Source organism: Schistocerca americana, chromosome 5 (genome assembly GCF_021461395.2).
Source record: "Schistocerca americana isolate TAMUIC-IGC-003095 chromosome 5, iqSchAmer2.1, whole genome shotgun sequence".
Taxonomy (NCBI): domain Eukaryota; kingdom Metazoa; phylum Arthropoda; class Insecta; order Orthoptera; family Acrididae; genus Schistocerca; species Schistocerca americana.
The window spans coordinates 329,479,093-329,506,905 of NC_060123.1; the positions used below are offsets into that span (position 1 = coordinate 329,479,093).

General features: G+C 42.2%; 1 protein-coding gene across 1 annotated transcript in view; it reads right to left on the reverse strand.

Annotated features, from left to right (window-relative positions):
- LOC124616345 (cilia- and flagella-associated protein 161-like) overlaps positions 1–27,813 on the reverse strand; it is a 153,540-nt gene that overhangs the window by 106,151 nt on the left and 19,576 nt on the right. The gene's annotated exons all lie outside the window — the stretch shown is intronic.

A 27,813-nucleotide genomic window follows, 5' to 3' on the forward strand; every position in this document is an offset into this window, starting at 1 on the left:
CTGTCTCTGACAGAATTACAATGTCATCGGCGAACCTTAAAGTTTTTATTTCTTCTCCATGCATTTTAATACCTACTCCGAACTTTTCTTTTGTTTCCTTTACAGCTTGCTCAATATACAGATTGAATAACATCGGGGAGAGGCTACAACCCTGTCTCACTCCCTTCCCAACCACTGCTTCCCTTTCATGTCCCTAGACTCTTATAACTGCCATCATCTGGTTTCTGTACAAATTGTAAATAGCCTTTCGCTCCCTGTATTTTACCCCTGCCACCTTCAGAATCTGAAAGAGATTATTCCAGTCAACATTGTCAAAAGCTTTCTCCAAGTCTACAAATGCTAGAAACGCAGGTTTTCCTTTCCTTAATCTAGCTTCTAAGATAAGTCGTAGGGTCAGTATTGCCTCACGTGTTCCCATATTTCTACGGAATCCAAACTGATCTTCCCCGAGGTCGGCTTCTACCAGTTTTTCCATTCGTCTGTACAGAATTCGCGTTAGTATTTTGCAGCCGTGACTTATTAAACTGATAGTTCGGTAATTTTCACATCTGTCAACACCTGCTTTCTTTGGGATTGGAATTATTATATTCTTCTTGAAGTCTGATGGTATTTCACCTGTCTTATACATTTCGCTCACTAAGTGGTAGAGTTTTGTCAGGACTGGCTCTCCCAAGGCTGTCAGTAGTTCTAATGGAATGTTGTCTACTCCCGGGGCCTTGTTTCGACTCAGGTCATTCAGTGCTCTGTCAAACTCTTCACGCAGTATCATATCTCCCATTTCATCTTCATCTACATCCTCTTCCATTTCCATAATATTGTCCTCAAGAACATCGCCCTTGTATAGTCCCTCTATATACTCCTTCCACCTTTCTGATTTCCCTTCTTTGCTTAGAACTTGGTTTCCATCTGAGCCCTTGATATTCATACATGTGGTTTTCTTTTCTCCAAAGGTCTCTTTCATTTTCCTGTAGGCAGTATCTATCTTACCCCTAGTGAGGTAAACCTCTACATCCTTACATTTGTCCTCTAGCCATGCCTGCTTAGTCATTTTGCACTTCCTGTCGATCTCATTTTTGAGACGTTTGTACTCCTTTTTGCCTGCTTCTTTTACTGCATTTTTATATTTTCTCCTTTCATCTATTAAATTCAGTATCTCTTCTGTTACCCAAGGATTTCTATTAGCCCTCGTCTTTTTACCTACTTGATCCTCTGCTGCCTTCACTATTTCATCTCTCAAAGCTACCCATTCTTCTTCTGCTGTATTTCTTTCCCCCATTCTTGTCAATTGTTCCTTTATGCTCTTCCTGAAACTCTCTACAACCTCTGGTTCTTTCAGTTTATCCAGGTCCCACCTCCTCACATTCCCACCTTTTTGCAGCTTCTTCAGTTTTAATCTGCAGTTCATAACCAATAGAATGCCCCTGGAAATGTCGTACAATGTAAAGCCTGGTTCCTAAATCTCTGTCTTACCATTATATAATCTGATACATTCTAGTATCTCCAGGATTCTTCCATGTATACAACCTTCTTTTATGATTCTTTAACCAAGTGTTAGCTATGATTAAGTTGTGCTCTGTGCAAAATTCTACCAGGCGGCTTCCTCTCTGATTTCTTACCCCCAATCCATATTCACCTACTACATTTCCTTCTCTTCCTTCTCCTACTATCGAATTCCAGTCACCCATGACTATTAAATTTTCGTCTCCCTTCACTACGTGAATAATTTCTTTTATCTCATCATACATTTCTTCAATTTCTTCGTCATCTGCAGAGCTAGTTGGCATATAGACTTGGACTACTGTTGTAGGCGTGGGTCTCGTGTCTATCTTGGCCACAATAATCACAATAATGCGTTCACTATGTTGTTTGTAGTAGCTTACCCGAACTCCTATTTTTTTATTCATTATTATACCCACTCCTGCATTACCCCTATTTGATTTTGCATTTATAACCCTGTATTCACCTGACCAAAAGCCTTGTTCCTCCTGCCACCGAACTTCGCTAATTCCCACTATATCTAACCTTAACCTATCCATTTCCCTTTTTAAATTTTCTAATCTACCTGCCCGATTAAGGGATCTGACGTTCCACGCTCCGATCCGTAGAACGCCAGTTTTCTTTCTCCTGATAACGACGTCCTCCTGAGTAGTCCCCGCCCGGAGATCCGAATGGGGGACTATTTTACCTCTGGAATATTTTACCCAAGAGGACGCCATCATCATTTATCCATACAGTAAAGCTGCATGCCCTCGGGAAAAATTACGGCTGTAGTTTCCCCTTGCACTCAGCTGTTCGCAGTACCAGCACAGCAATGCCGTTTTGGTTAATGTTACAAGGCCAGATCAGTCGATCATCCAGACTGTTGCCCCTGCAACTACTGAAAAGGCTGCTGCCCCTCTTCAGGAACCACACGTTTGTCTGGCCTCTCAACAGATACCCCTCCGTTGTGGTTGCACCAACGGTACGGCTATCTGTGTCGCTGAGGCACGCAAGCCTCCCCACCAACGGCAAGGTCTATGGTTCATGGGGAGGAATAAACACTTAGATTATCTAATTTCTCTTATTTTATTTGAATTATGAGTTATCCCTACTTAGGTGGCGTCAACAACATTGTTTCACATTCGGAGGAGAGCGGTGAACTCTAAATTTCGTGGAAATATCATGCGGCAATGAAAAACATCTTTGTTTTAGTGAATTTTGTGTAGATCAACATGTAGAAGCATATGCCTATGTGCTTAAACTAAATAATGGTACTTTTATAATTGTAACTGTATACAGGTGGCCACTGAGAAATTTTCAGCTATTTCAGAAAAATTTCGATTCTTCGTTGTGCTGTCAGTCAGATAAAGGGATTTCAATGTCGGTTTTCTGAGAGAGTCTGATAGGAAGAATGACCTTGAAGTATTACTGGGTTCTTTCAATCTGCCATCAGTTATTGATTTTCCCATTCGGATAGAACAGAAAAGCAGCACACTGATAGATAATATTTTCATACACTCAGATAAATTTAATCAAATAAACAGTTATCCTGTTAGAAATTATCCTTCTGATCACGATGCACACCCAGTTTCAGCATATTACGTAGCTCCTTACAGTAAAGCATAATAGTCTTCCAAAATGATGCATTCAATTAACGACTTAACAACTGCAAATTTTAGAGAAAGCTTGCAGAAGTCAGACTGGAAGAAATGAACCGGGAAGCTAATTCTAATTTAAAGTATAACTAATTTCTTGACAGTTTGTGAGTATATTTGAAAATAGCTAGACGTATGTTTATAATGTCTGAGGTTACCACCCCTAATAATAAAATTGAAACAACAGCACAGGAAGACTATACTACCATCAAAATGAAGAAACAGTTCGGTATCAAAAAGTCAGAAGTCGAAAATATATTATTAAATTTTTTTAAAGATGTTGTCGACAAAATAGGATCCAGATGTTCATTAGAAAAAGCAAGTCTATGTAAGGAAGAAACAACACCTATGCAGTTTCATAAAATTAAAATTCTACCCACTTCTTCTTCTGAAATTAGGAAAATAATAAACTTAGTCAAGAGTAAAAGCTCGCAAGGAATTGATGGCATCCAAACCAGCAGTAAAAGCTCGTTACCAACGGATAAAGAGGATTCTCAGCCCCGTATGTAACAACTCGTTGAAACAGGGCATTTTTCGTGACGTACAGATATACGCTATTGTTAATCCATTGCATAAAAACTGGGATAGTAAAGTACTAACAAAATGTCAGTTTGGTAGTGAAAGGCATCTCAACAGAAAATGCTAGATATGCTTTCACTAATAAAATATTAAATGCTCTGAACAACCAAACATCACCCACAGGGATATTTTGTGATTTCTCAAAGGTTTTTGACTGTGTAAATCACGGAACTCTTCTGGGTAAGCTTAAGTATTGTTGGCTTAAGTATTGTTGTAAAGTGGTTTAACTCATACTTAACTGCAGAAGGCTGAAATGAACAGCTCACATAACATACAAAAATCAGCAGATTCCTCAAATTTGGTAGGCATCATGAATGGGATCACACAGAATTAAATCTTGGTTCTCTTACAGTCCTTAATATACACATATCAGTCAGAACATTGTGATCACCGACCTACTATCGGTATGAACCTGTCTAGGCGACAGCAGCGCCACCTGACTGCTAGCCAGACTCACGCACGGCGCATGTAGAATAAGTGAGCGTGCTGCCCGTGCGTAGAATAGGGAAGGCGTGCGATCTACCTGAGTTTGACCGACGGCAGATTGTGATGGTACGGAGGCTCGGCACGTGCATTTCGTAAACTGCACGACTTGTCGGGTTTTCGAGGAGTGCTCTGGTGAGTGTCTTCAACAAGCGGCGAAACAAAGTTGAAACCACATCCAGATATCGTGGTCTTGGGCGGCCACCGCTCATTACAGATGCCGGATGTGGTAGACAGGGCAGACTTGTAAAACAGGACAGGCGGCGAACTGTGGCGGAACTAACATCAGACTTTAATTCTGGGTAAAGTATAAGTGTGTCTGAACACACAGTGCACCGAACACTCCTAACAATGGGCCTCCGCAGTCGACGATCCATGCCTGTGCCACTGTTATAACATCACAACATCGGCAACTACGGCTCAAACAGGCATGTGACCATCGGCAGTGGACGTTGACGCAGTGGGAGAACATTGCTTCGTCGATGAATCCCTATAACTTCTTCATCATGCCGATGGGAGGGCGCGAATCCGCCGTTTTCCAGGGGAAGAGCTGCTTTACACCTGTGCTGCAGGACACAGAAAAGCTGGCTGCGCTCCATTATGCTCTGGGGGTCATTCGCGTGGCCATCTATGGGTCCAGTGGAGCTCGTGCAAGGTACCATGACGGCCAAGGACTACCGGACACTGTTTGCATACCACCTACAGCCCCTCATGGTGATCATGTTTCCCGATGACAGATGCGCTTTTGAGCTAAATAATGCGCCATGTCACAAGGCCACGAGTGTGATGGAATGGTTCGAGGAACAGAGTGGCTGCCCCCCCCCCCCCCCCCCCCCGCCCCTCTAACCAGATCTGAACCCGATCGAACACATGTGGGACGTGATTGACTGTGGCGACAGAGCTCATGGCCTCCCTCACCAGAATTGACGAGAATTAGGTGACTTGTGTGCGAAGATGTGGTGCCAACTCCCTCCAGCGACCTACCAAGACCTCACTGCTTCCAAGCCATGACGCATCGGCGCTGTTACCCGTGCCAAAGGTGGGCATACCGGCTATCAGGTAGGTGGTCATAATGTTCTGCCTGATCAGTGTATATTAATGACCTGCCAGTCTATATTCACGAAGATCCAAAGATAGTTCTTTTTACTGGTCATACAAGCATAGTAATCACACCCAACAAACAAGAATTAGCTGAGGAAATTTTAATAACGTCTTTCAGAAAATTATTAAGTGGTTCCCTAAAAGTGGAGTCACATTAAATTTTTGTAAAATTTTTAGTTCTGTACAGTAAATGACATAATAACATTAACAAAAACACTGAGGTGACAAAACTCATGGGATACGTCCTAATATCGTGACGGACCTCCGTTTGTCTGGCGTAGTTGAGCAACTCGACGAGGCATGGACTCAAAAAGTCCTTGGAAGTACCCTGCAGAAATATTGAGCCATGCTGCCTCTATAACCGTCAATAATTTTCGAAAGTGTTGCCGGTATATCCGCGCGGGGTAGCCGCGCTGTCTTGGGCGCCTTGTCACAGTTCGCGCGGCTCCCACCGTCGGACGTTCGAGTCCACCCTCGGGCATGGGTATGTGTATTGTCCTTATGTGTAAGGCAGTTGAAGTTAGGTTAAGTAGTGCGAAGTCTAGGGACCGATGACTTCAGCAGTTTGGTCCCACAGAAGTTTATCACAAATTTTCAAAATTTTTTGCCGGTACAGGATTTTGTGCACGAACTGATCTTTGCAGTACGTCGCATAAATGTTCGATGGGATTCATGTTGGACGAAGAGTAACTCCATGAATGACTGTAAATAGTCTCCAAGTAGCCGAAAGTAACCGTTTACAATGAATGATCGGTTCAGTTGGAGTTTGTTCACAACTTGGGTCCATGGCATCGTGGAATCTGCGCCACACTCGAACCCTCCCATCAGCTCTTACTAACTGAAGTTGGGACTCATGAGACCAGGCCACGGTTTTCCAGTCGTCTATGGTCCAATCGGTACGGTCACGGATTCAGGAGAGGACGCTGCAGGCGATGTCATGCTGTTGGCAAAGGCACTCGCTGCGGTCGTCTACTACCATACCCCATTAACACCAAATCTCGCCGAACTATCCAAACGTCCGTCGTGCGTCCCACATTGATTTCTGCCTCATTTCACGCAGTGTTGCTTGTCTGTTACCTCTGACAACTCCATGCAAATCCCACTGCTCTCGGTCATTACGTTAATGCCGTTGGCCGCTGCGTTGTTCCTTGTGAAAGGTAACGCCTGAAATATGGTATTCTCGGCACACTCTTGACAATGTGGATCTCGGAATATAGAAATTCCCTAACGATTTCCGTAATGGAATGTCCGATGTCTCCAGCTCCAACTACCTCTACGCGCTCAAAGTCTGTTAATTGCCTTCTTGCGGCCATAATTACGATGGAAACTTTTTCACATGAATCATCTGAGTATAAATGACAGATCCGCTAATGCACTGTCATTTCATACCTTGTGTACGCGATACTACCGCCATGTGTATACGTGCATATCCAATAACTTTAGTCGCTTCTTTGTATAGACTTTGAACAGAAGTCTGCAGCTACGGCAGAAAACCGCACTGTTGAGAGATTCAACTGAGAGAAACACATTGATAATCTGCTGACAAGTTTGAATTCAGCTACTTAATCTAATAGATTTATTGCAGATTTTTGAAATAAACATATCAGTAAATTAGCCTACAACGCCTATTTTCATGTACTGTTTTCGTGTGGCATCGTATTTTGGGGTAATTCCTCATTAAGGAAAAAAACATTCATTACACAAAAGCGTGTAATCAAAATAACAGCTGGAGCCCATCCAAGATAATCCTGCAGACTTTTATTTACGGAACTAAGGACATTCACAGTAGCTTCGCAATACGAAAGTTCAGTTATGAAACTTGTTATTAACAACCCTACGCAATGCAAAAGTAATAGCAATGTGCATAGCTACAACATTAGGAGAAAGGCTGATCTTCACTATTCTGGGTTAAATATAAATCTGGCACAGAAAGGGGTGAATTATGCTGCCACAAAAGACTTTGGTCACTTGCCAAATAGCATTAAAAGTCTGACAGGCAGCCAACCACAATTTAAAATCAAATTAAAAGAATTTCTGAATGACAGCTCATTCTACTCAATAAGTGAATTTTTACATATAAATTAGTAATTAAGAAATTGAATTCTGTCATGTAATGAAACCTTTTGTTAAACTGCCACGTTTCACATCATTACGAAGTGTCGTATTCCTGATCTGTGGAACTAGTATTACTATAATCTAATTGCCACGCAAACTCACGTGCAATAAAGTGGCACTATCACCCCTATTTCGCAATAATAGAAAAGGAGCTTATCTTCTTTGAACTTTTTCGATGTCCTCCGTCAGTTCCCCATACTGCACAGCAGTACTCTAGCAGAGGACGGACAATCGTAGTGTAGGAGGTCTCTTCACCAGACCTGTTGCATTTTCTAAGTGTTCTGCGAATAAAATTCAGTCTTTGGCTTGCCTTCCCCACAACATTATCTATGTGCTCATTCCAATTTAAGTTGTTCGTAATTACAATTCCTAGGTGTTTAGTTGAAGTGACAGCCTTTACATTTATATGACCTAACCGAATTTTAACGGATTCGTTTCTATACTCATGTGGACGACCCCATATTTTCAATTATTTGGGGTCAACTGTCACTTTTCGCACCATGCAGAAATCTTGTCTAAATCGTTTTGCAATTGGTTTTGATTTTCTTATGTCTTTAGTAGACGATAAATGACAGCATCATCTGCAAAAATCGAAGATGGCTGCTCAGACTGTCTCCTAAATCATTTGTATCACATCTGTTTCACCCGATGACTTCGGTCAGTCATTACGAACTGTGACCTTTCTGGCGGGAAAATCGCACAGCTGAAAGGATAATATCAGATGTGGCTGCAGATGCCCATGGGTACATTTATTTACATCTCTCATCATAATACTGGCTACTGGCTAAAAGTTAAAGACAGCGTCTATATTGTAATAGGATTACCCTTTACTTGTGTTACATGCGATCAGAGTACACGATTGTATGGAATAGAAAGACATGTAGGTATACCGTATCAGAATCGACTTTCTGGTTCTTTTTTACAAGACGTGAAATCTGATACATTTCCTTTATTCAGACTGCATTAAACATAAATAAGGGACTCAAATGTTGGGTGCCATGGCTAGACGCAGAAAGAAGTGAGCTCAAATTTGATATTATTCAAACTGCGTTAAACATAAATAAGGGAATCAAAACGCAGAAAGAAGTTAGCTTAAATTTGATGCGATTGGCATTCAGAAATGTCCATCTTTTAATACACATTGAAGCCTCAGCGCTGTTGTGTAAAGAGGTCAGCACACAAAAATAATTGAAGCCAGATGCAAACCGACAGTCTGAGACGCCGCATATTCAAACCGTTAAAGTGATTTACTAAATTTTAATATCAGCGGATGGGATAGCAATAAGTCCATTCACTCACGTAGCTAGCTGCAGTTGCTCCTTATGGAGGCACTGAACCTATTATTATTAGCTAATGATTAGAACTGAACGCTACTACCGTTCCAGGGCACGAAGGTTGCCGCGCGGGGTAGCCGCGCGGTCTGTGGCGTCTTGCACGGCTCGCGCGGCTCCTCCCTTCGGAGGTTCGGGTCCTCCCTCGAGCATGGGTGTCTGTGTTGTCCGCAGCGTAAGTTAGTTTAAGTTAGATTAAGTAGCGTGTAAGCTTCGGGACCGATAACCTCAGCAGTTTAGTCCCATAAGATCTTACCACAAATTCCGAATAATTTCCTCGAAGGTTGGCCCAGATCCAAGAGAAAATGTTTCCGTCAAGATTACATGCCACGGATACCGTCAACAAAGCTTTGAGAGAAGACTCGGCTAACAATTTATTTTTAGTCAACAGCAGTAAACGTTCACACTTAAATACAGTTTTAAACATTGGCGAAGTACAAAGATTCAGTACATTCTGATATCGTCGCAGACCACGATTCAGAAAATATGACCGCTGTAATGCCAAAATATACACAAGTAGATAAAGCTGCATACTTAAAAGTTCATTCCCACTATTAATAAATTACATTGGCTAATGGGAAAATGCTTCTTTTACTGAAATAAATTACATTATTCTCTCCTTTAATTAACATAGTTTGTGGTTCATTCAAGTACATCGTTTCCCGTCCCAATACAAAGAATGTTCGCTAGCAAAAGGATACTTGGCTTTCCTCTATTTCTAAGATTTTTGGAATCACGCAATATGTGACTGTTCCTCTACGATAATCTACTTTCTCAATGCGATGAAAATCTGTCGCAAGATCCATAAGTTATTATTTATTTACTTACTGGTGACATTTTAAAATATTTCCTGTGCATTAGTATGTTGCTGGAAGCGCCCACGGCAGTTTGGAGGTTGGATCCGATCAACAAGTACGAATAATTACACATGTAACGATTTTGTACATTAGAAAATAAGATTTTATTTTAGTATATTACAAGCATCTAAGAGGTATTTCAGACTTATGTACTGCGCACGACAGTTCTTCGTTTACTGTATAAAAAAATCTAAACCAAACGACCATAATCGTTTCTTTTCTATCAAAAGAAAAGGCCAAGTTATATTATGGTAAGTAGTCTGCAACCCTGCAAGTGTTTGTTGCATGGTACACGATAAATGGGCCCCTTATTTATGCCTACAAATATCTATCTTACGGGATAACACTCTCCACAATGACATATTACGTCTGCATTGCGACATTCATCATCACGTTCTTCCTCAGCTTTAGCCAGCGCACTGTTTACGGTCTGTTACCTACACCAGAAGGTACCAGGTACACATTCTTGCTGCGTGTTGTAGTATCGTGTAGAAACCCTGTTTGCAGTATTTGTGTTTTTCATTTCCTGTTCCTCGAAGTCCACCCACTTACATAACTCGACTCTGCTATACCGATTTCCTCTAGACACTGACCTCAAATGTTCCACGTTCCTACGCCAACTAGTGTACGGCTCCTCTTCTTTGTATTTCATCCAATGGGTGTATTTCTAAGATCCAATGATGATGGTCCTATCAGCTCTTCAAAATAATTGTAGTACCACTCCATTCTGCACTCTAAAGAAGAATACACCTGCTATCGTTGCCTGCACTGGTAGCAACAAAAAGAGACAAGCCTATAAATGCGTGCTATCGTATGGTAGGAGCATCAAACGGATAGGTGATGTAGAACGAGGCATTAGAAGTTTATACCTTTCCACGGCAAAGTGCTCAGTATCTACGATTCGTTAAGCAACCCTAAAAAGAAAGGGAACAGCAGTTCCCATTGCACTCACATTGCCTACGGCTCCTACATACGCATACATTTCTGTGAGATATTAGCTATGCCGCTACAGTGAGACATCGCAGTCTTTGGTATTGATCGGTCACAATACAATATCTGAGACCTTCCGATGAAATCTCCTATACATGCCTGATGCTTTTCATCGTGGCTCGTATGACCATGAAAGCGAATGGCCTATTTGTAGATTGTACAATGCAACGAATTACCTTCCTTCATTATGTTTTTTACGCGTAACTGTGGTGTTTAAGGAATCCATTTTCCTCTGTTGAAGAAAGTAAACGGCGCGTTGTCTTTAACGTTCTCTTCGAAATTCGAACGAACAGTTCAAACCGAAATCCAAATAGGCCTATACGACGTTAGACATAAAAAGAAACAGCTGATGCAATCACAGCGTCAGGCCTAAGTTACCGACTCATAAAATTTCTCTTGGAAATCTTTTTTTTTTTTTTTCATTGCTTATACGCTTACTCGTAACATGAATGTTTTTACATTCCATGCATACGAGTAGACAATCAGCTTCATTTACAAAAATAGTTCAAATGGCTCTGAGCACTATGGGACTCAACTGCTGAGGTCATTAGTCCCCTAGAACTTAGAACTAGTTAAACCTAACTAACCTAAGGACATCACAAACAGCCATGCCCGAGGCAGGATTCGAACCTGCGACCGTAGCGGCCTCGCGGTTCCAGACTGCAGCGCCTTTAACCGCACGGCCACTTCGGCCGGCAGCTTCATTTACAAATACTGAACAGACTGTACGTATTACGTAGACAAGAACGACGAAATTTTATTGACTGTGGCCATTGCAGCTGTTTTTAATAAATTTTTTATTGCAGCCCTGCAAGACACATTTTTACCAACGTAATACATTGTTACACTTTCGAACTTGTTACGCTCTTCATCAGCCGTATTTTATTCACTGCATGTATGCGAAGAGAAAAGTTACTTAAATAATCCAATATTTACTATCTGATAATTTACAAACCATGTCTCACGTAATCTTAGGTAGTCGCTTCTTGTTTGAAACTGGTGTGGGAAGGAGGACCAGAAAGTGACATCAGTTGTTGTTGTTGTTGTTGTGTGGTTGTGGTGGTGGTGTTGGGCTGCGCCATATAAATATTGTGGAATTGCGATTTCCGAGTTCCAAATTTTATTTGTCATCCAGCCACAGTAGTACATTTTACTGCATAATTACGTCACAACTCGGTATGGAATAACTGCACATAAACATTCTCGAGTAATATTGTTAATCCAGAATGCGATTTTCAGTCTCCAGCGGAGTGTGCGCTGATATGAAACTTCCTGGCAGATTAAAACTGTGTACCGGACCGAGACTCGAGCTCGGGACCTTTGCCTTTCGCGGGCAAGTGCTTTACCAACTGAGCTACCCAAGCACGACTTACGCTCCGTCCAAACAGCTTTACTTCTGCCCGTACCTCGTTTCCTACCCTCCAAACTTTACAGAAGTCTCCTGCGAACCTTGGAAAACTAGCACTCCTGAAAAAAAGGATATTGCGGATACTGTTAATGTCGATGTGCGTTACAAACACAGTCCTGTACTGATTTTCAGGAAATGTTGCAGCAAGGTGCCTTGTGATCAGTTTTTATATAGTGGTTCCACCCGAAACTACGTGAGAAATGAAGCCTGGAACGAAGAATGCACAATTCCGAAATCAGCTCAATAAAACAACCACTAGCACCACCACAGTGGACGTCATTGTTTCTCCCCCAGTCTAATTACCCCACCAGAAGTGACTGCATGAAGACAATGTTTATAAATTAAAATGAATTAAATTTTTATTATTTCAATAGCTTTTTGTTTCATGTGCAATAAAAATACCTGCTAATGAGCGAAGCACCCCTGTACTAATATATTAAATAAAGAATGTGACAGGTAGCAGCAAAAAATAGTGTGAAATTTGAGAAAGGTATTTTTCACGACAGCGGCATTCCATAACTTCCTTCTCCAACGTTCAGAGAACGGGAGTTTGACACAATCTTTCATGTCAAGAGCGTCCAGAGATGAATGACAGGTGCGAACTATTGAAGGAATTCCAACAAAACATGAAATCAAACAGAACACTGTCATCTCCGATCAGGCGAGTAATTCGCTCCAGCAGCTCCGACGGGCCCTGCGGACATTTAGGAATGAGAGACGGAAACAGAGAGAGAGAGAGAGAGAGAGAGAGAGAGAGATGGAACGGCGGCACGTGAAGGACCGGCTGCGGCCGTTGTCATAAGGCGGGCTACGAGCGCCGTTATGCTAGCAAGAGCACCTGCCGTCAGCGCAGCCTGTTTCCGGGGAGCGTTGAACCGGCAAGCACGTCCCTCTTGTGCGCGGCCCTCCGCGCTAGAAAAAGGAATGGGTCTGAGAAGTGCGACAGGCGGCTTCTTCTCAAGGCGGTGAGTCTCAGCTCTTGTGTCGGAACGGATCTGGAATAGCCCTAAACAGACACTGACCGTACAGCTTCAGTAGCACTCTCTACACGAACTTTCCAGAGCTCAAAAATAAATGAAATTTATGTGGTAGATAGGATATGTATTCCCAAGCTTCTAACCGGACTGACAATTATATTCTCCAATATGTTTTAAAGATTAATCAGTCAGCGTTAGTTATCGCTCGCTGAATCGTTTGTCAACGATGTTTGTCACTGAAATATTGTTATTGGAAGACAGAGCGAGGTGAAACAGTAGTTACTGAACTCCTGTTCATGAAATACGTCGATAATCCTTGAGTTAGGCCACTGTATGATTTGTATGCTCCGACCGTAACCCAACTACGTCCATAGTCACTTGAAAATGCGTGCCGCGCGGGATTAGCCGAGCGATCTAAGTCATGGACTGTGCGCCTGATCCCGGCGGAGGCATGGATGTGTGCGTGTTTATCCTTAGGATAATTTAGATTAAGTAGTGTAAGCTTAAGGACTGATGACCTTAGCAGTTTGGTGCCATAAGATTTCACACACATTTGAACTTTAAAAAAAAAAAAAAAATGCGTACACAGCCGAAAGTACGCAAGAGTGAATGACAAACAAAGGGACATTTTAATTACAAATGAAAAGCACAATATTAATAATGTCCTACAGTATTAATTTATTTTCGGCTTACATGACTGACATCAGTCTGACGATGGTCTTGTAAGCCGAAAACAGGTTGACAGAATGAATTAATACTGTACAAAGTACAAAATATTGCGCTTTTCATTTGTAATTAGGAAGTTGTACGACCAAGATGGGACGAAAGAACAAGTTAATACAATATTAGAGTTCAGCCAATAACAGGCAGTGCTGTAGACTTATCATTCAGAAAATTTGTGGAGGCTCTGGACTCCATTTCTACTAAATTATTATTATTACTCTTTCTTTTCTCGTTATGCCCAGTTCAAGAGCGCGTCTAAACTTGCTAGCATGGTCTGGCAGCTTTTTTAAGAAGAAGAAGAAGCTGTCAGACCAAGCTAACAATCACTTCATGAATTCGCTGTGTTTTCTCTTATATTCCTCTCTCCACATCCACAGTTTTCCAGTTTGTTTTTCTTAGTTTTCTCTGCCGAAGCGTAATACGCAATTGCGATTCCAAAGGCTTTGCGTTCTCTCAGGGTATCTTCTGTGGCATTCATTTCTCGCAAGTCCTGCTTAAATTCTTCTAATCAAGTGATGTTTACCTATTCTGAATTTATTATATTAAGTAGTTTTTATCTGTCAATTTGGTGTTGTCCGTTCTGCACACGTTACCAATGAAGTTCATGCGTCTTCTACTATCAGTGAACTTGTCTATTGGTGTGGATAGGTCTTTAGTTTTTCGTTTAATCCACATGCCATTTATATTAACCGGACCATAAATTTTTCTTAGAATTTTCCGCTCTTCCTTTGCAATTTCATCAGGTCTTGAATGACCTCGTAGAGGGGTCGTTCCTGAGGCATATAGCACTTCAGGCAACAGAACTGTCCCGTAATGCCGAAGTTTAGCGAACGGAATATCACTCGCTTATTGTGGCTGTTCCAAGTTGTTACATTTCGCTAGAGCCGTCTAGGACCACGTTAAGTCTTGGTACATTTGACAGTGAACTTTGCTTCCTTTGAAGCCCAAAGTTCTTTCATTCAATATGAGTGGGCTTCCTTACGCTCCCCCGTCCAAAGGGCGCCGCGTCTTGGTTTTGGTTGCTCTTCTGGCTGCAACCCGTTCTCGAGAAACGCTTACCTGTCATTGGCAACTTCGGGTTTAATCTGCACGAGATGGATGGTCTTTTTTGGTATTTCTAAACCAAGGCATTGTGTTTTTCGGGTTTTAATAAAAAAATGGAAAATGGTTTTGTCAACCTGTTCCCATCCATTCGTTTGAGGTGGCCGTAAAATCGTATACGTCTTTTGGCGGACTGTATCTGCAATTTTCTCTCTTTGCCATAGACTTCCTTGTTGGATATTTTTTGGTGGATGTCATTCTTGTAATTGTAACACATAATTGTTCTAATGATTCTGCGCTCTTTTTTCTTCAGGTCTTCTAGGATGCAAGCATTTAGGGACAGGATTTCGGTTGCACACTTCAGTACTGGCTTCAGAATCGTTTCATAGTGATGTATTTTAGTGTTCTGTGATAGGCTTTTTTTGCTATAAATTATTATTATTATTATTAGTAGTAGTAGTAGTAGTAGTAGTAGCAGCAGCAGCAGCATTACATACTTTGCAATCTGTATTTCCTAATTAATTAAAACCAAGAGTTCAAGCACTATAAAGTCTTAGCCCATAAACTGTTCGCGTCCACACCACTAAGCTGCTCTTATGTAGGCTCTTCCCAAAAACCCTGCATAGGGTATCGACAACAGGAGTACACTTGTTTCTGCGTTGCACCGCATTCTCCAAATCTTAGCGTCATGGAAACCCCAGCCGTACAAACTCCAGCTGTACGAAGTGCCTTTGCGTCTAGCATCTCCAGTCCGGAATTGGTTTAGAGATTTCCAGTGACCAGCTCTCCTTGTATCCAGTGTTGACAGATTTTCTAATGGTGCGATCGAATGGTGTTCCTTCGATTTCATTTACTTCTCCAGTCGGGAAGAGATGCCCCTTAAGTCTGCAGTACATCTAACAAAACTTTACGTGGACTTAGATCATGTTGAAATAGATAGTTTGGCACTCTCCTTGCAGACTGATAACTCTACTCTAATCGGTGAAGGAACTGTAGCGCCCAGTTAATAATTGTTTCTCAGTTGCAAGTGGTCGTAGGCAGCCAATTAATAATCCAAGTGGTCGTAGGCAGCCAATGAACAATCGGGAGCATAGTCGACTCTCTCCGATGTAGGGATTTATACTACACCAGGCTTGCACATTCGCTAGTCAAGAACCGTATTGCTAAAACTGAAGTTGTAGTTCTTATAACTAATGGTCTGAGTCCCTAAGTTGTACTGATTCATTTCCGAGGTACTTTATTTCTACCACTGATATTCAGTTCGGCGTTCAAACAATGTTTCTGGAATGTCGTAACTAGATTTAAAGTAACTCCTAAGTAAGTGGGATTGGCACACTGCTCCAGTACCATATTTCACAATGAAATTGTCAGATACCATGAGGCTTCTCCATGCCATGACAACGCAAATAATGAACTCGCTTTCTTGATTAGCGTGGTTCAAAATCCCATTTGGCTCTCCTTAGTTATGTTCTTTCTAGATTCCCAGCATTACATAAGACGAATCGTAGGATCGTTTATTTGAAAATGTTACGACCTATCCCATGCTTGACCAAACGAAACCAAAATTCACTCTGTAACACACCTCAAATTGTCTGTGATGTGAAATCTTATTGACAGTGTCAAAAGAGAGTATACAAGTCGAATACGATAGTAAAAGTTGTCGTCCGACATATCATTTACAAAAATCAATAGACGACGAACTGCTCCTACAATTTGACGTGCATCATCCTAGCTTGCGAGACCAGATGTGAGCCAGAGCCAAATGAATTCCGCACACGGCAATAACAACTGTTGGTCTTGAACTTCTGCCTTCATCAATAAGGTTTTAAGAAGGGTTTTACACACTCATCTCAGCAAATGGCAACCTAGTTCCACATTCCGCATCCGAGTTGCAATACACTAACAAATAAAAGATAAATACAGCCAGAATAAAGTTCACACAACTCATAGCCGGCCGGCCGTTGTGACTGTGCGGTTCTAGGCGCTTCATTCTGGAACCGCGCGCCTGCTACGGTTGCAGGTTCGAATCCTCCCTCGGGCATGGATGTGTGTGATGTCATTAGGTTGGTTAGGTTTAAGTAGTTTCAAAGTCTAGGGGACTGATGACTTCAGATGTTCAGTCCCATAGTGCTTAGAGCCATTTGAACCATTTGAACTCATAACCAGATGATGCACATCACTCTTCTACACGGAGGCCATCAGGACACAGAATTGAAATAATAGGCAACTCATGGATGCCTGAGAAAAAGAGTAAAAAAAGGAAACAATCTGAAAATTGAATACCTAAAAAAGTTAAAATACGGCAACCTGCCGATTTTATGAAGTGCTACACTATAAAAATCAGTAACTGTTTCGATAGTTTCTTGTTTCCTCAACAATATTATTATTATTATTATTATTATTATTATTATTAGTGAACATCAGTTTTGATTCAGTTGTGAACTAGAAACAAGAGACGTAATTTTGGCACTGATGCTTTTTAATGCAAAGCAATCACAGAAAAAGGAATCTACTGATCAAGCCATTGTGAGAATAGTTACAGGTAACCAGTGACCGTGAGAAAATACAGTTTGCTTTTCCCGCTAAAACTGAAATTTTGCTGCCGAAGATAGCTATGCAGAGAAACACGTTATAAATTTTTTCTTTCTTGAGTTCGCTCGTAGAGGTAAGCGTCAAACGCTGTGAACAAAGTGATCGTCATTTTAGTTCTGTCGCAGATTGTTGGCCGCCGTTTTCTCAGATACACTGCACGTCACAACGTTGTGATTATGTTACGACATGAGTTTAAATACAGGGCTACAAAACGCGTCGTCTGTCGCAGTTCGATCACCGATCATTTAAGATCTGCTTTCGACAGAGCATCTTCCATTTCCGTCATACCTCGCGTCGCTTCCAATCTCTCTCTGCGTGACAAACTGACACAGCATTTGTGAAGTGACACGACGAGGTTTTGTGTCTTGTATAACCGATCGGTAGCGGGCACTGGATGTGGCAACACTGTAGCGAGAACTGACAGACGTCAAACACCAAACAATTTTAATCGGACTGCAGTATTTTTCATAAGGACTTGAACCAAAAACTGCAAAAGGCGCGAAACAAAGAAGGCATCTACCTCCTCTTTAATTCACAGCCTACATCCAAGATGCTATCGATAAACAATGTTTTCGAAACAGCTGAGGTGGGGATCAAAATTAACGGACAGAAGATACACGTGCTGCGATATGCAGAAGACACTGATGTGGTCGCGGAGACAAAACAAGATTTAGACAAGGTCCTCTGCACAATGTAAAGTATCTTCTGTAACCAGCATCGTACGAGAATAAAAAAGAGAAAGACTAAAGTGATGTTATGTAAGACTAAATAAGAGTATGAACCTCTAAGAATGAGAATTGGAGGTGAGCAATTTACCTATTTGGGAAGCAGCATTACAAGAAATTGTAGAAGCCAGAAATTCTGAGCAGAATACAACAGACCAAAAATGCATTTAATTTGACAAAGAACCAGCAATAACATCAAAATGGAAATAAAAAACGGATCATGAGAGCGTCTGTTTCAAGTGTGACCTTAATGTGGTGTGAAACTTGAACAGTAGGAAAACAAGAGGGAAAACGGCTAGAAGCCCTGGTGATCTAGTGCTACAGAAGGATGTTCAGCTGAATAGATAGAGTTACCAATGGCGAGGTGCTGAGAATAAAGGAGCCAGATTCCTCTACACACAAGCAAACGGACAGCGACACATTTTAAGACACGATAACATCCCTGGAACAGCAGCAGAAGAAGCTATTGAGGAAGGAACTGCCGCGGACGAGCGAGTATGCCATACACGCAGCAAATTATGAGTGACGTGTGCAGAAACGAAGAAGGCTGACAGAAGTGTGTAATGGCGCACTGCTGCAAACCAGCATTAGAGCTGAACAGTAAAATAGAAAAAGAAGAAGAAGAAAGAAAGAAAAAGAATTTTGAAACATAGCTTCGTTATCAGTTACATCATAAAACAAGTGCTAAAAATGTGTTTCCAACAACGACTACAAAGGTCAAAATAAATGTTGCAAATTGCCGAAACTTAAGTACTGAACGTTGTGATCCAGAAATACTTCACGATATCAATACATTGGTTTGTTTGTAATGCAATTCTAACGGAAACAGTCCATGTTTCTACCGTGAGTGGGCAGTATGTGCAGTCTATGGCAACCGCGTCACCTGCAAACATTACAGTACTTCTACTGAGTGTGATTACGAGTCTGTTGCTTGAGGATGGTTCGGACAACAATAACGAATGGTCAGAGGCTCTGTATAGTCACTCTAATAGAGCAGGGGATAAGACAGGTGGATGTCGCAGCGAATGTCGCTGAGTGGAAGTGACGTCTCTATCTCTAGAATCTGGAACGAGTTTCTAGTGATAGGATCAGTTGAGTATCATCACAGTAGTGGCCGCGGAAGAAAAGCAACAGGTGTGCTACATCTGTGTAGAACAGCGTCTACGGCGACAGTTCCAAACAGCTACAGTAAAGCCGTTGTCAACACAAGCGATACGAAATATGCTCCATGAGCAGGGATTACGTGCCAGAAGACATCTCATAGCTCCTCCTGTAAATCGGGTTCGGAGAGGGTCTCGTCTCGCATGGACACGAAATCACTCTCTGTGGACTTGGCAGCAGTGGGACACATCGCTCTTTCCTGATGAGACGCGTATCAATCTCCACCCTGGCATTACTGATATCCGTCTGTGGAGGCAACGAGGACAATGTTTACACCTTAACTGTATCGTAGACCGTCACCCTTATCAAGGCAGATCAGTCACGTTTCGGGGTGGAATCATACACGGCCGTTGGACACCCCCTGAGTCAAAACATGGTACGGTACCTGGTGTGGAGTATCGGGATGACATCCTTGCATACACTTAGGCTCCATTTAGTGCGCATAATGGCGCGGGATTCACGCTGACGGCCGACACTGCACGCCACCATCGTCACAATCTCATGAACACCTTCCTACTAAGCATATGAACAGTTGGATGGAATGACCCCAATATTCTATATCTCATGTTCATTGAGAATGCATGGACCATGCTAAAACGAGCGGTTTTCAATCATCCTGTCACACCGGAGATCTTACAAGGTCGCTGTGGAGAAAAGGGACAATATCACGTAGGTTTATCTGGACAGTTTGGTAAGGTATTTGCCTAACCCCATTCAAAAGCGTATCCAATTACGAAGAGGACCAGTTGGTGCATAATGAATCTGTTACGCAAAATGTCAGTGAGAAGAAACTGCAATGTTTGCAGTGGAATCTTTTGTAAAGTATTGTTCCTGTTTTTTGTTTACAATTATCAAGTGGAAATAAGTTTATCTTCTTTACTTTTGTTTTCTTACGACTATATCTGACAGAACAAAATCAGTTTTGTTTCCTGTTATGTCCAATATTAACAATTAAGCAATATTCATAATTTATTTTGACCACTGTGTTACACAAGCATAGGCAATAGATCTAAAAATAGTTACAAATAAATAAATGTTTCGTTGATATACAGTCTTTTTGATTTTAGAATACTTATTCCTTTTCCTCGGCACTCCACTGCATTATAGATCTAGTAAATACCACGTTTCATCACTCGCCTGCGTACTCTCCGCCTGTCACGGAGCCTCAGCAGTAATTGCTCGATGTTTGTTTGTAAACGACCATCTTCATAGATGCTCATCCAGAGCTGACAATTATCATGCAATTTTCCTCTATTACACGACTGGGGAGAGATGTACTGGTACACAGTATGCTCTTCTGTACTACTACATTTCATTTCAAAAGCTTACTTTCTCTTCCTGCCTGTACTGTTTATCGCCCACTTTTCGCTTCTGTACGTTCAGAAAATACTTCTTATCTCTTATATTTGTAATCATTTGTAACACACTTCTCTTTTCCCAGAAATTATTTTCTTGTTATTGCCATAAAGCATTTCATATCCTCTTCAACTTACTGACGTCAGTTATTTTGATGAAAAGCAGAAGAACCTTGTGTACTACTTTCAGCCCTTGATTTCATAATCTAACTCCGATGCCGACTGACAATTCGATTACGCTCTAACTTGTTCTAGTTTTATTTCTGTCCATCTTTCCAAGACGCTATCCATTTCCCTCATCTCTTCTTCGAAGTTCTTTAACATCTCTGGGATAATCACAATGCTCTCGGTGGATCTCGATTTTTTTTTTATTTCTTCCCCCTGTACTTTAATTTCCTTTCAAAATGTCTTCTTTGTTTCCTTTGCTGCTTGTTCAATGTGTAGATTGAATACATTGGAGGTAAGATACAACCTTGTCTGTCTCCCATCTCGACCGCTTTCACATCCTTCGTCTCTTAGCACTGCAGTATGGTTTCTGTACAAGTTTCAAATAACGTTTTGTTCCCTGTTTTTCATTCCTGATGAAACCACAATTTCTAAGAATATTCCAGTCACACAATGTCATAAGCTTTTCCTACATTTACACATGTTTTACATGTGATATTGTCTTTGTTCGGTTACTCTGCTAACACGAGCTGCAGGATCAATATACCAGGGTCGTTCAATAAGTAATGCCCCACATTTTTAAAAGGCCATTAATATACATAGACAAACATCCTCGTTGGTGCTTCACATTTGGTGTTTGTTCTGTGCGCCGGTGAAGTTTCGAACGGTTCTGGCAGGTGGCAGAGCGGTAGTACAGCATCAAAATGGCGTCTACGTATGACTCACGTTACAAGCAGCGTGTTGCTATTGAATTCTTATGTGCACAAAAAGGAACCGTGGTCAACATCCATAAGCGTTTGTGTGCAGTGTATGGCGATGCTGCAGTTGATATGAGTACAATTGGGCTGTGGGTAAAGAAAGTTATGGCTTCAGGAAACGCAGGAACAGAGCTCCATGTTCAGCCACTGCTTCAGGCATGATGAATCGTGCGGATGCCATTATTCGTGTCGACCGGCGCATCACAACTCGACAATTGGCTCTACAGTTGTCGGTCAGCATTGGATGTGCGTCTGCAATGATAGAGACTCTCGGATATTCAAAAAGGTGCTCACGATGGGCTCCACCAATGCTCACAGCGGACCACAAGGTTCAAAGAAAGGCCATTTCATCTGAATTGTTGGAGCGTTTTGGGACCAACGGAGGGGCCTTTCTGTGACGGATCGTTTCGGAGGACGAAAGCTGGGTGCATCACTCTGCAACGGAAACAAAAAGGCAGTCCATGGAGTGCCATTATCCTCATTCACCACAAAGGAAGAAATTCAAGACAACCCCCTATGCCGGAAAAGTCATGGTGGGAGTCTTCTGGGATTGTGATGATGGTGTCATTCTCGTGGATGCGTTGCCAAGAGTGTCAACCATCAATTCAGAGGCATACGTGAAGACTCTGAATAAACTCAAGAACGTTTCCGAAGTGTTCAATCGGACAAGAATCCAGCAGAAATCTTGCTCCAACACAATAATGCACGCCCACACACAAATCTGAGAACCTTGGAACACATCGCCGAATTGGGTTCGACACCACTGCCTCATCCACCCTACGGTCCAGACCTGGCACCCTCGGACTTCCATCTCTTTGGGCTGCTTAAAGACTCTCTACGGGGAACACATTTTGAAGATGACGAGAGTGTCAGCCATGCAGTGAAAACTTGGCCTCTCCTACAACAGGACAAGAGCTTTTACCAGCATGCTCTTTCACAACGCTGGTGGACGGCCATAGAAAGTGATGGAGACTACGAAGAAAAATAAGACATGGACAAGACATGTTGACGTATGTTGTTGTGGTCTTCAGTCCTGAGACTGGTTTTATGCAGCTCTCCATGCTACTCTATCCTGTGCAAGCTTTTTCATCTCCCAGTACTTGCTGCAACCTACATCCTTCTGAATCTGCGTAGTGTATTCATCCCTTGGTCTCCCTCTACGATTTTTACCCTCCACGCTCCCCTCCAATGCTAAATTTGTGATCCCTCGATGCCTCAGAACATGTCCTACCAACCGATCCCTTTTTCTAGTCAAGTTGTGCCACAAACTTCTCTTCTCCCCAATCCTATTCAATACCTCCTCATTAGTTATGTGATCTACCCATCTAATGTTCAGCATTCTTCTGTAGCACCACATTTCAAAAGCTTCTATTCTCTTCTTGTCCAAACTATTTATCGTCCATGTTTCACTTCCATACATGGCTACACTCCATGCAAATACTTTCAGAAACGACTTCCTGACACTTAAATCTATACTCGATGTTAACAAATTTATCTTTTTCAGAAACGCTTTCCTTGCCATTGCCAGTCTACATTTTATATCCTCTCTACTTCGACCATCATCAGTTATTTTGCTCCCCAAATAGCAAAACTCCTTTACTACTTTAAGTGTCTCATTTCCTAATCTAATTCTCGGAGCATCACCCGACTTAATTCGACTACATTCCATTATCCTCGTTTTGCTTTTGTTGATGTTCATCTTATACCCTCGTTTCAAGACACTGTCCATTCCGTTCAACTGCTCTACCAAGTCCTTTGCTGTCTCTGACAGAATTACAATGTCATCGGCGAACCTCAAAGTTTTTATTTGTTCTCCATGGATTGTAATACTTACTAACTTTTCTTTCGTTTCCTTTACTGCTTGCTCAATATACAGATTGAATAGCATCGGGGAGAGGCTACAACCCTGTCTCACTCCCTTCCCAACCACTGCTTCCCTTTCATGTCCTTCGACTCTTATAACTGCCATCTGGTTTCTGTACAAATTGTAAATAGCCTTGCGCTCCCTGTATTTTACCCCTGCCATCTTTAGAATTTGAAAAAGAGTATTCCAGTCAACATTGTCAAAAGCTTTCTCTAAGTCTACAAATGCTAGAAACGTAGGTTTGCCTTTCTTTAATCTTTGTTCTAAGATACGTCATAGGGTCAGTATTGCCTCACGTGTTCCAATATTTCTACGGAATGCAAACTGATCTTCCCCAAGGTTGGCTTCTACTAGTTTTTCCATTCGTCTGTAAAGAATTCGCGTTAGTATTTTGCAGCTGTAGCTTATTAAACTGATTGTTCGGTAATTTTCACATCTGTCAACACCTGCTTTCTTTGGGATTGGTATTATTATATTCTTCTTGAAGTCTGAGGGTATTTCGCCTGATTTGATGTATATTGTCACCAAATTCTGACTCTTAACAATAAATACATTATTAAAAAAAATTGGGGCAATACGTATTTAACGACCCTCGGACTTAAGCATTCGTACATATCTCCTGTAGATAATTCGTGTAAGTATTATTATTTTATGCGCCGCAAACGAGATACACTAAAGAGCCAAAGAAACTGGCACATCTGCCTAATATCGTGTAGGGTCCCCGCGAGCACGCAGAAGTGCCGCAACTCGACGGCGCATGGACTCGACTAATGTCTGAAGTAGTGGTTGAGGGAACTGACACCATAAGTCCTGTAGGACTATCCATAAATCCGTAAGAGTACGAGGGGGTAGAGATCTCTTCTGAACAGCACGTTGCAAGAGTTCCCAGGTACGCTCAATAATGTTCATGTGTGAGGAGTTTGGTAGTGTTTAAACATAGAAGGGTGTTCCTGGAGTCACTCTGTAGAAATTCTGGACGTGTGGAGAGTCGCGCTGTTCTTCTGGAATTGCCCACATCCGTCGGAATGCGCAGTGGACATGAATGGATGCAGGCGATCAGACAGGATGCTTAAGTACGTGCCACCTCTTAACCGTCGTATCTAGACGTATCAGGGGTCCCATATCACTCCAACTGTACACGCCCCACACCATTAGAGAGCCTCTACCCGCTTGAATAGTCCCTGCCGAGATGCAGGGTCCATGGATTCATGAGGTTGTCTCCATACTCGCACACGTCCATCTGCTCGACGCAATTTGAAACGAGACGTGTCCGACCACGCAACATGTTTCCTATCATCAACAGTCCAATGTCGGTGATAACGGGCCCAGGCAAGGCGTAAAGCTTTGTGTCGTGCAGTCATCAATGGTACAAGAGTGGGCCTTCGGCTCCAAAAGTCCATGTCGATGATTTTTCGTTGAATGATTCACGCTGACACATGATGATGGCCCAGCACTGAAATCTGCAGCAATCTGCGAAAGGGTTGCACTTCTGTCACGTTGAACGCTTCTCTTCAGTCGTCATTGGTCCCGTTCTTGCAGGATCTTTTTCTGCCCGCAGCGATATCGGAGATTCGATGTTTCACCGGATTTCTGATATTTCCGCCGGAAGCAATATCGGAGATTTGATGTTTTACCGGATTCCTGATATTCACGGTACACCCGTGGAATGGTCCGGGAAAATCCGCATTTCATCGCTACGTCGGAGATGCTGTGTCCCATCGCTCGTGCGCCGACCATAACACCACGTTCAAACTCTCGTAAATCTTGATAACCTCCCATTGTACCGGCAGTAACTGCCGACCGCAGCACCATATTCTTCCTGTTTACACATATCTGTATTTGAGTACGCACGCCTATACCAGTTTCTTTGGCACTTCAGTGTAGAATAGACAGTTAAAAAAAAAAAAAAGCAATCAACCCCCCGCCCCCTTCTCCTCCCACATCTCTACCTAACATACAATTTCATTAATTTACACTAACAAACACACACACACACACACACACACACACACACACACACACAAAGTTGCTTCACAGGTTGGCAACACTCACAACGTGAACGAAAACAAACGAACAGATATAAACACTGTTACCGTGCAGACTGAGAGTTTACAAAAATGAAGTGTAAATAATGTAGCGCAAGAATAGCGTACTGCAGAATGGTAAAAACTGCAAATTGCGTATGTGCCTCGAAGTCTTTCGACGTCAACCACTGCTAACAAGGACGGAAGCAGCAGAATAAGCAAAGAAACACCGTAAGTAACTTGCACGCCAACTTTATAAACAAAACAATTTTTAAGATAAAAGAGCGAAAAATGTACAAACGTATGTATATACTTTGCAGAATAACCACGGATGGTGCTTTATAAATAGGAGCGAATCGCATCTGATGTAATTATCTTTAATTAAACTACAGTAAGCTCAAGACGGATGACCAACAGTAACTGATTTTAACAGCTGCTGCGAAAGATGGTCATGCAAACAAACGCATTATGAGGTAGAATAGTTTCGTCATGGCTGGTTCTCCCCTGGATCTGAATAATTACAGTGGAATCTATCGTAAAATGCACTGTAGAGATGTTCTTGGTTCAAAAATGGTTCAAATGGCTCTGAGCACTATGGGACTTAACTTCTGAGGTCATCAGCCCCCTGTAACTTAGAACTACTTAAACCTAACTAACCTAAGGACATCACACACATCCATGCCCAAGGCAGGATTCGAACCTGCGACCGTAGCGGTCGCGCGGTTTCAGACTGAAGCGCCTAGAACCGCTCGGCCAGCCCGGCCGGCATATTCTTGGTGTTCTTTTGTGAATACAGCGGAGTTCATAATGTGTGTGCCTGACTCTCCGCTCTAGGTTTTGGCTTTCAACAATTCTCCCCTCCCCTTCCCTCACCCCGATACAAAAACTATAATGAAATACGGTCAGCACAACCAATCTCCTCCACGAAACGTGGAGCCATATTTAACGGGATTTGTTCTAAACGTTCCTTGAAAGACAATTTAAGTAACACGGTGGATCATTTGACTGTCGTTGCATCCCGCGACCAAATAAGCTCACCGCACAAAAATTTAACCATCCATGTGCGCACACACAGATTAATAATTGAGCCTTTACAGATGGCGCAGCGACCGAATAACGTGCTCTACGTGAACATACGAGGTAGTAGCGATCAGTGAGACATTTATTTTTCAAGCGAACATTGTACATAAACATGGGTAAACGTAAGGCCGTGACAGTGGCAAAAAGGGGTAATAGTGTTTGGCCGTGCCCATGGCCATACGCTGCGCGATAAAATCCTCAGCGAGTGGCTTAACCTGGATGCGACGTTCCTGCATATACTTGCAGACTCACATTCTAACCGAATCCAGGCGGATTTCGAGTCCTGGGGAGGAATTACATGGTATTAAATCATGCTTGTAATGACTTCTCTAGGGTGTCTAATTTTTTGTCCGGTGAGCTTAGATACGAACGAAAAGTGAGCCTGAAAGAGATGTACGAAGTCCCCCGTGAGTTATCAGTCTTAGAGGTCGGTGGTCGTAGGGACTATTAATAGGAAGCTATGTCATTTATTTCTATATGCAGTGAATAATGCTAAGTCGCCTTTAATAATGTTACAACACAACTCTATACTTTATACTCCATGGAGCGATCATACTATTCAAGTTGAAAGTAACTGTACGAAATCGACGAGTATTTCCACTCTTATGTTTTCAGCTCCTACATAATCCAGTCACACATTACGTCGCGGACATAGCACGATACAGGAACACCCCTCAATTTCAACAGTATCTCCCGCTGGACGTCCACTTAGTATGTGAGATTGCATGCCTTCCGGTGAATTCGGCGGGAAAATGAACGACACAGCAGAGGAGAGGTAAATTATTGTGCCCAACAGGGAGGTGGCTCTCTTTAGGAAATTAGGAGAGGCAATGGAAGATGCAAGGCACCAGGATACAGCGTCGTAAACCAGCTATGCGGGGGGCCAGCTAGCAAAGCTCAGTTCCTGGGGACAGAGGTATACGGCAAGCTTTGTAGAAAAGTGTCCGGTACTGCCTTTTTTGAAATTGCTACGAAACTGATGGATTACAACAAGTTATCGGTGTCGTCCAGGTTTGTCCAGAAGACACACTTAAACGCGGGGGTACAAAAAACAATGTACCATGTAAGAAGTCTTACACATGTAAGACGAAATGGGCCAAAACACTGAGTTTAACAACGAAAATGTGAGAACAAATATGATTCTTCCGGGAATAAGTTTAATACAATCGAGTAAACCTACTGTGTTTGATAATAACAGCAACAATTTGGTACGGAAACCATCACACGCAGAGTACCATCAAAAGATAGGTTGCAAAACAGCAAAGCTTGGAGCTGACAGTATGGGGATCCATGACAGCCTCCGGTGAACAGCCGGCCGGAGTGACCGTGCGGTTCTAGGCGCTACAGTCT